Consider the following 9,883-nt stretch of genomic DNA (forward strand, 5'->3'; position numbering starts at 1 on the left):
TTTTTTTATCTGTTGCTGCTACAAGTAAGTAAATAAGGTTCATGGAGAAAAAAAACAAGATAGAATGCATTCTCTGTGCCTTACATATCAATCTCCAATAACATAGATGAACATAATAGCCTCAACAATGGGCTAAAATATACCAAGGATCACGAAAAGTAATTGTTGGTTTCATTTTTAATGAAACTTTTAACATAACTCAGGCTATTGTGGAGTGGAGCTGGAATGTGATTGGCAGTCAAAGAAACACAGGTTTGAACTTCAAACTCACCTCTTACATTTCTAAGCCAGTATAGTCTCAGACTTATGTGTACTGCATATGATTCTTAGAACTTAAAGGGATAATGTGTGTAAGTGATAGGCATGTGTTATTATTGTTGTTGGTTCTGGCTCATGGTGACCTTATGAACAGAACAAAATATGCCATCTTCATGATCATTGGCGTGTTTGAGTCTATTGTTAAGACTTCTGTGTCATTCTGTCACATCGAGGATTTCCTTCATTGTCATTGACTCTAGCCTCTACTAATCACGATGTCCTTTTCTAGAGAATGGTCTTGGGGGTGGTATGTCCAAAATCAGTAACTGAATTAGAACATGCAGAAGCAGTATACTCATTCTATTTCTACTTCTAGCGTCATTTTCCAACCCTCCTGAATTTACCATTTATTATTTACTATTTATTATTATTGAGTGCAAACTGCGCCAGGAGGCATGTTTAAAGGCTATCAGGTAGGAGGACATGTAAGAGAAACAGCCTCCACTTTCAAGGGGTTTTTAATCTAGTGAGAAATATAAATAGACCACTTGAACTCGGGAGAATGGTCAATGCAGTAATAACAGGATGTCCAGGACCTACTAAATAGGAGGGATTGACACTCGTCCAGGAAGGGACAGCCAGAGAAGGCATCGCAGACATGCCACTTCAGCTGAGTCCTGAAGGATATGGAAGAATCTAATAGGTGGGTGAGAAGAGCAGGTCTAAAAGTTATGACAGAAAGAGAAGCCAACCTAAAAACCAAACTCACTGCCATTGAGCCAATTTTCACTCATGGTGATTCTATAGGACCAGGTAGAACTCGTCTTTGGGTTTCTGAGCCTGCAACTCTTTATGGAAGGAGCAATCCCCATCTTTCCCCCATGGAAGCAACTGATAGTTTCAAACTGCCGACTTTACAGTTAGCAGCCCAATGCTTAACCCCAGAAAGAACAGCATACTCGAAAACTGGTGAGCATTTCTTTCCTCTCAGGCCCAGAATTCTCAAAAGCTCTCCTTCGGCTGACATTCATGTTCAACTCTCTGGGCATTGGACTCACTAGAGAAGGCAAGAATTGTTCATGTCCATTGCAAATTAGAGTTTAGAGCTCAGCTAATGGGCCCAAGCCTGCAAGTCCACCTGGGGAATGCAAAGCTCAGACTTTTCTCTCTGTTACCTGATGAACATGCCGGACTGCTACCTGCTAACTGAAAGGCTAGACATTTGAGTCCACCCACAGGCATCTCAGAAGGAAGATTGGAGAACTACTTCCGGAAAACAAAAACAAAAAATCATTCAAAATCCTGTGGACCGTTCTACTCTGACACCCCTGGGGTGACTCTAAATCAGAGTCATCTCAATGGACATTGGTACCTTTTCTCCGGGACCACTAGGTTGTGTTCGGCTGTAAATGGGTTCTACCCGCCACTGTTAATCCCAAGGGATGCTTCTCTATATAATCAAATTATTTCATCTCAATTCTAAAAATTACACTCAGGTGCTACTTGGGTGAATACTGCTAATAACAGTCACTGACCAGTAATTCATCTACCAAAATGGGCGTAAATACTGCTAATAACAGTCAGCGACCAGTGATTCGGTTAACAAACCTAGGAGTAATTCTCCATGCAGGCTTCTCTTCCCCTTGCCCATTTACTAAAGACAATTTCAAAGCATGAATGCATTCGTCATAAAAGTGGCCATTTCCAGCTATGTCCCTGGCACTCTTTCATAAGCCACAGACATCTGACAGCTGCTGTTACTAAAACAGGAATGCTTATATCCACATAGACAAAAACGCATGGTAGAAAAGTGAGAACGTTGAAGCCAACAAGAAGAAACACCGGAAGAAAAAATGCACAATCAAATTTTGCTGTGTCTTTTAAAGGAAATGCTAGTCTCTTTAAATAAAAAAAAACAAAGCAAAAGACTCCAGTGCAGTCTGTAGATGAGAGATGACTCACCCCGCTCGAATAGAGCACTCAGGGGAATTTAGCAGAAGGGCGGAACACAAACAAGATTCTGTTTTACATAATTCTCATCTCTATGCAAAAAGCTATTCAAACAGCTCAAGAAATTAAGAAGCAATTTAACTGCCTAACTACTTAGAGTGTTGTGCAAAATGCACTCGATTTTTCTGGATAAGGATATGACAGCTGGTCAGTTAAGATGGTCAGACCATTCCTATCTTCTAGAACATCAGGAAAGTGTCAGAGCCTGGGAAGGAAAATATGTTCAGGGTCTTTTAAATAGGGAAGACCACCACCCACCTGTTAGTTTGTCCGACAGTGGTTGCTTGAGTGATGCTATGATATAGGAAGCTATGCCACTGATATTTCAAGCACTACCAGCATCACTGTGATGGGCAGATTTCAGCAGAGCTTCCAGACTAAGAAAGGAACCCTGGTGACATAATGGGTTACACATTGAACCGCTAACTTTAAGGTCAACAGTTTGAACCCACCAGCTGCTCCACAGAAGAAAAGTGAGACTTTCTACTTCCATAAAGATTTACAGTCTTACTATGCTCCTAATAAGCCACATTGGTTTGAGTCTTTGTACATCCCCTGGCGACCCAGGCCATGTGCCATAGAACACTGGGACAGTGAACCCTGAATCTTCAAGACAAACAACATGGTCCAAAAGCCATACCAGAGAGAAGTGATGTGGAAACCCCACTGGATGAACTAGACTAGCTCAGACACACCTGTAAGCTGAGAATTCAAGTCTGAAATTCCATGGTGTGTGCAGAAGCAGAAGACAACTATACCAAGAGTATTGAACTGTCAGTAGGCAGACTAACATTTACTTACTGCTTCAATGCTGTACTTGCTGTATTAAGATGTTTATTATTCCGATAGATCTGTGTCTGTTATTGTCAGTGAATATTATTGTAAGTTTTGCCTAGCCACCAACTCCCTTGTTTGTGCAAATAATGTTCAATCATTTAAGGATTTATTCTGTACAAGTGAATAATCAAGATATTGTTGACACTTGTTTAATCTCCCTATTGCAATAATGTATTAAAATTACTATGATGGGCTAATCAATGACAATATAAGCAGAAGGCCCTTATGCTAAAAGTTTATTGATAAGATTCTCTACCATAAATTATCAAGGATGTCTCTAAGGTGAACCATAAGTAGGTGAAGGGAGATGTCAGACAGGGCAAGATATGACAAAATACCCATTTATAAACTATCAAGGGCTGATAAGGGAGGGGGGAGTGGGGAGGGAAGGGAAAAATGAGGACCTAATGTCTGGGGTTTAAGTGGAGAGAAAATGTTTTGAGAAATGATGTACAAATGTGCTTTACACAATTGATGTGTGTATGGATTGGGATAACAGTTGTATGAGCCCCTAATAAAATGTTAATAAAAAAAACTGATTGAGAAATGGATTTGGGGTCTCACACTTAACCCCAGCTCCGATATATGAACAATGAGTTCTTAGGACATGGTCTTCGTGGTCTTAGGACATTCGCCTTCATGAAAGAAGCACAGCAGTCATGAAGAAATTAGATGGTGACCAAATAGTAGATACAATCACAACTAGGGTCTTAAAGTCTTGTTTTTAAACAAACCACTCATTAAATCTACATGGAAGAAGCACACCAACATCTGTGATCCAAGGATTGTGATTTATATCATCCAAATTAGAAAGAGGGCATAGTATCAGATCTTAAATTGTGAGATTCTGGTGTGCAGAAGGCTATGGATGAGAGTAGGAGCCCAAAATACATTTGTAGGATCTACACATGGAATAAGTCTCCAGTGACTTCCCTCTCACCATAATTGAGGGATGGGAATAGCCTGGTTTTCAGACAGAGAGTATTGGAGAGACAACTATAGTACATTTAAGTGACAAATCTGACTTGAATGGATAAAAGCTTGCTGTTTGATCTCCTTTCTGATACACCTTGGGTTTGATCTGGTTTTTAATATTTTCTGTGGGTTTTTTTCTTATTGAAATTTATCTCCGTTGCATTTTGTCAATATTGGCAGCCTTCTTGACTCTTTTTTATGTGTTTTTCTGTGTTTTTCAGGATATGCAGCCAGTATAGGTGAATGTATAGTGACAAGAACTAGAATAAGGGTTTCTGGGGGATATGGTGAGGGGGGTCATAGTAATGGGGAGCAGATGTCAAGGAGTTCCAGAAGGAACAAAATGTTTTGAAACTGATTTTGGTAGCAATTGTTTAACACTGCTTCATATGATTGAACGATAGAATGGTATGATGTCTGGATATCAAGGTGGGAATGACAGGAGAGAGAGAGCGATTTAATTCTAACCAAGGCTTATATATCTTTGGGGTGAGTGGGGAGTGCAAGCCCTCTAATTACAGGTAAAAACATACGTCTCAGGAAGGGGTTGTACTATAGGTAATACAGTAATGGGAGGGGGACGATCTAGGGGTATACGCACAATAGGAAAGGGAGGGATTGGGGGTACACATGTGACAAGATGGGCAGATCCTAGATTCAGGATGGCAGCCCAACTTTGGATGTCACTGAGCAGGTTTGACCTGTTCTCTGGCTCTCCATGGAAACCATGACTATCCTTATTAGTAGTAGGATGTGAGCCCCACCTACAGTGGATCAGACAGTGGTCTGATGGCTGAATGCTTCCAGGGAGACTCTTCTATTCCCTTTTCCTCCCTCCACCTTCCACCTCTGGTAACCACCCAAGTCTGTTTATTTTGGTATGAAAACACTTAAAAATAATAAATAAAAACATTCAATCAAGCATCTGACCTCCGACCATGTGCTGGCAAACAGCCTCTAATATTTGGCATATCTTTGGGAAAGACAAAGCTGAGGACAAGTCTTTTTATATCCCACACTTCCGTAGAAAGGTGACCCAACAGAATTCCTAAATTATAAGACAATACCATTGATATCACCTCCAATTAAAATTTTCCTCCAGAGCACCCCAAAATGGTTGCAGCAGTACATTGAAAGCTTCCAGAGGTTCAAACTGGATTCAGAAAAGGATTTGGAACAAAGGATATCATTGCTGAGGAAGTTATCAAGGATTTCATCTTGCTTGGATTGCAATCAATGTTCATGCAAGCAGCAGTCAAAAGATTAAGCAGCACGTTGCATTGGGTAAATCTGTGGCATAAGGCCTCTTTAAAGTGTTGAAATGCAAGGATGTTACTTTGAGAACTAAGATGCTCCTGGCTCAAGTCATGGTATTTTTAATTTCCACATAGCCATGTGGAAATTGGACATTGAATAAGGAAGATCAAATAGAAGGTATGTGTTTGAATTTTGATGCTGACAAAGAACATATTGAAAGTACCACAAACTGCCAAAGGAACAAATTAATATCTATGCACCCAAGAAAGGACCTTCAAAACCCATTAATCTAATGCTTTTAGAAATGACGAGACAAATAAACCATAACATGATAATACCAGGAAACTTTAATATATCTCTTTCAACCAAAGACCAATCAACTAGAAATAAAATCAACAAAGATACAGATGAACTAAACAACACAATTAATCAACTTGACATCTTTGACATATACAGAACATTTCACCCAACAAAACACAATATACATTTTTTTCTAGTGCACATGGAATGTACTCCAGAATCTATCAAATTTTAGGCCATAAAGCAAACATCAATAAATTTAAAAACACAGGATACTAAAAACCCATGAGTTAATCATTTTTAAGCTAAATGATAAATAGCAAAGATTCAATATTCATTGGACCTACCTTTGTATATGCCTAAACTTTCTATAATGGAACACTAAAATAAAATAAGATAGCTTATTGGATTCACTTTTTTATGTACAGAGATTTTAAAAAATGTAAACAAATGAATTTGGCATATGCTAAAAAATAGTATACTACAAACCAGTATTACAAATCACAATACAATAAAATTAAAAATTAGCCATAGGATAATCTATCCAAAAAAACAATTACATGGAAATTGAACAACATTTTACTTTAAGAAACATTGATAAAAAACAGCACAGTTTAGCTGATGGTGCCTGGCTACCAAAAAAATAGTGTCTGGGGTCTTAAAGGCTTGAAGGTAAACAAGCGGCCATCTAGCTCAGAAGCAACAAAGCCCACATGGAAGAAGCACACCAGCCTGTGTGATCACAAGGTGCTGAAGGGATCAGTTATCAGGCATCAAAGAACAAAAAATCATATCATTGTGTGTTCACCTCCCTGATAGCTCAGAAGCAACAAAGCCCACATGGAAGAAGTACACCAGCCTGTGTGATCACGAAGTGTCGAAGGGATCAGGTATCAGACATCATCAGAACAAAAAAATCATATCATTGTGAATGAGCCGAGGAGTGCGGAGTGGAGACCCAAAGCCCATTTGTAGGCCACTGGACATCCCCTTACAGAAGGGTCGTGGGGAGGAGAAGAGCCAGTCAGGATTTGATGTAACAACGATGAAACATACAACTTTCCTCTAGTTCCTAAATGCTTCCTCCCCGCTGCCCCTTACCCCGCCCCACTATCATGATCCCAATTCTACTTTACAAATTTGGCTAGACCAGAGGATGTACACTGGGAGCTGGAAACACAGGGAGCCCAGGGTGGATGGTCCCTTCAGGACCAGTGGTGTGAGTGGTGATACCGGGACGGTCGAGGGAGGGTTGGGTGGAAAGGGGGAACCGATTACAAGGATCTACATATAACCTTCTCCCTGGGGGACGGACAATAGAAAAGTGGGTGAAGGAGATGTCGGGCAGTGCAATATATGACAAAATAATAATTTGTAAATTATCAAGTGTTAATGAGGGAGGGGGGAGGGGGGAGGGAGGGGAAAATATGAGGAGCTGGTGCCAGGGGCTTGAGTGGAGAGCAAATATTTTGAGAATGATGAGGGCAATGAATGTACAAATTGGCTTTGCACAATTGATATATGTATGGATTGTGTTAAGAGTTGTATGAGCCCCTAATAAAACGATTAAAATTTTTTTGTTAAATGTGAATAGCTGAATAGTTGAATGTGAATGTGCAATCATGCAAAATGCATTGGAAAGTGGAGTATGACAGATATAACTAAACTAAAATCTAACACCTTATCATTTGATCTCCCTTTCTATCCATTTTAAAGTAGTTCCCGTTTTTTATACCTTCTGTTTTCTTCCCTACTGGGTTTTTTTTTTCTATTTTATTTTGTTATTTTTGTTAGCTTTTTTGACTGTATGTTTGTATATTTTTCAGTATATAAAATCTAGGATGGATGAATATACAGAGATGGTAACTGGCTTTCTCAGGGACATGGCATGGGAGGCTGGGTGGAAATATGGACCCCCTCTGAGAATTCTAACACCTTTGGCTTCATCATCACCTAATTTTGGCATTAATTACACTTAGCTAGGAGTGGTCCAAGGTCACTCACACAATGTTTCCTCACTTGTGCCCATCACAGCTAATTAAACTCTCCAACATAGTCATACACATCTCACAGTCTAAGGTACCATGCTATGGCCTTCAATGATCACACACAGTTCAGCCATCAATTTGTGCTGCTGTACTGAATGCCCTACTCACTAGGCTGCTGGATCTTCTCCACACAGGTCTTGTGCCCTTAGTAGTTGCTACTGCCTAGTTACCACAAACTTAGTGCTTTAAAGCAACACAAATTGTACAGTTCTGTAGGACAAAAGCCTAAAATGGGTCTTACACAACTAAGGTCAAGGTATTGACATGGAAACATTCCTTTTGGAGACTCAAAAGGAGAATGCATTCCTGCGGTAGTTACATAATCTGATGTCAATTTGAGGATTAAGAATGAAGGGGTGGAGTCTAGTCTGTCAATTAGGTAGTAGCTTGATGATCTCATTTGGAGGCCCTAAGGAGCTAAATAGTTCGCTGGAGGCAGGACACATGCCCACTCCCTGTGAGACATCCTTGTGAAGAAGACACATGAAAAGAGGCTGATGGAGCCAGATCTCTGGAGCCAAAGAAGCCATGTGGAGACCCCTTCCAGCACTGAGATGCTTACAATGCCACTGGATCCATAAGACTTCCCATCCACTGGCCTGTGATCTTCCTGCATTCAGCATCATTGCATGTGTTTCGTGAGTCTGAAGAGGACTTTATAGATTGGTATCAGACATATGGGCTAAGATCAGACTTATGGACTTGATCTGGACCGGGCTGTGTTGTTTTCTCAATATTCAACTGCTCTTGTATATAAAGTGATTTCTTATACACATCTGAGTGTTTATGGAGTTGTTTCTCTAGTCTGCCCAGACTAACACAATTCCCTTGCCTATCCCAGCTGCTATAGGATGCAACTTTCCTTGGTTCATGACTCTGTCCTCCATCTTGAAAACCAGTCATGGCATCACTCTGCCCTCTGCGTCTATTATCACATCTCATTCTCTGACTTGCATGCCTCTCTCTGTCCCTTATAGGGATCCTTGTGATGATACTGGGCCCACCTAGATGTTGTTGCTGTTAGGTGCCTTCGGGTTGGTTCCTACTCCTAGTAAGCCTACGTTCGACAGAATGAAACTCTGTCCAGTCCTGTGCCAGCCTCACAATTGTTCTTATGCTTGAACCCATCCACCTGGATAAGATGTGATCAATGTCCCCATCTCAACTTTCTTTTTCCCCCCAAACATTTTCATATTCATATATTGTACATTTCCGTAGTTCAATCGCATTAAGATGAGCTGTACAATCATCACCACAATCAATTTTACAACATTTTTTCCCTCTCTTGTACTCATTGTTATTGACTCCTCGTTCTTCCAGACTCTCCAATCTCCCCTGCCATACCCCCAAAGAAACCATTAATCCATTGACTCCCTGTATAGATTTATCTATTCTGGATAAATAGATAAATACATACATACAAACATACAAAAAACAACAACAAAGAATGAACAACATTAACCCAAAAAGGCTGAAAATGCTCAATAGAAAAGAAAGCAGAGTATTAAAAACTAAAACAAATTTAAAACGAATCAAAAAGGAGATAAATGATAAGATGCTAAATTTTAATCTAATTGAAACCACCATAATCTAGTTTCCAATTCATTCTGCATGATATCAAGGCTATTTACAGCACTGGTCTATGGAAAAAGGATATTCATTGGAGGTGTAATCCATGTGTATTCTCGTTCACTTAAAAAGGAAAAAAACTGCCACCACAGCTCATCTTAATACGCTTGAACTACGGAAATGTACAATATATGAATTATATGCCGTGCCATAGAACAGCAAGGGGAGCAGAGCAAGGAAGTCCCGAGGGAATACCAAAAATAGACTTTGGGGCCAGGGCGTGGCACCCCATCAGATTCAACCAGAAAACACTTCTAAAGGTCAACAAACATCCCTTGAGCTGTTTACAGGCTTTTCTTTCTCTCTTTCTTTTTGATTTTGGATGTCACTGGCTTTGTTGTTGCTGTGTGTTGCTGTCGTTGCTTTGTTTTCCTGTGTCACTTTGGCGCTGTTGTGTTTTTGCGTGCATATGATTATCTCTGCAGATATATCTGGATAAGATAGGCTGGATAAACAATGTGGAGGAGAAAACAATGGAACTGGTGGTTCTGGGGGGACATGGGAGAGGGGGAGGTGGGGAAAAGGAAGTGGTGTTAACCAACCCAAGGACAAGGGAACAACAAGTGATC

Source organism: Echinops telfairi, unplaced genomic scaffold (assembly GCF_000313985.2).
Source record: "Echinops telfairi isolate 266 unplaced genomic scaffold, ASM31398v2 ScPeMD7_24;HRSCAF=84, whole genome shotgun sequence".
NCBI lineage: Eukaryota > Metazoa > Chordata > Mammalia > Afrosoricida > Tenrecidae > Echinops > Echinops telfairi.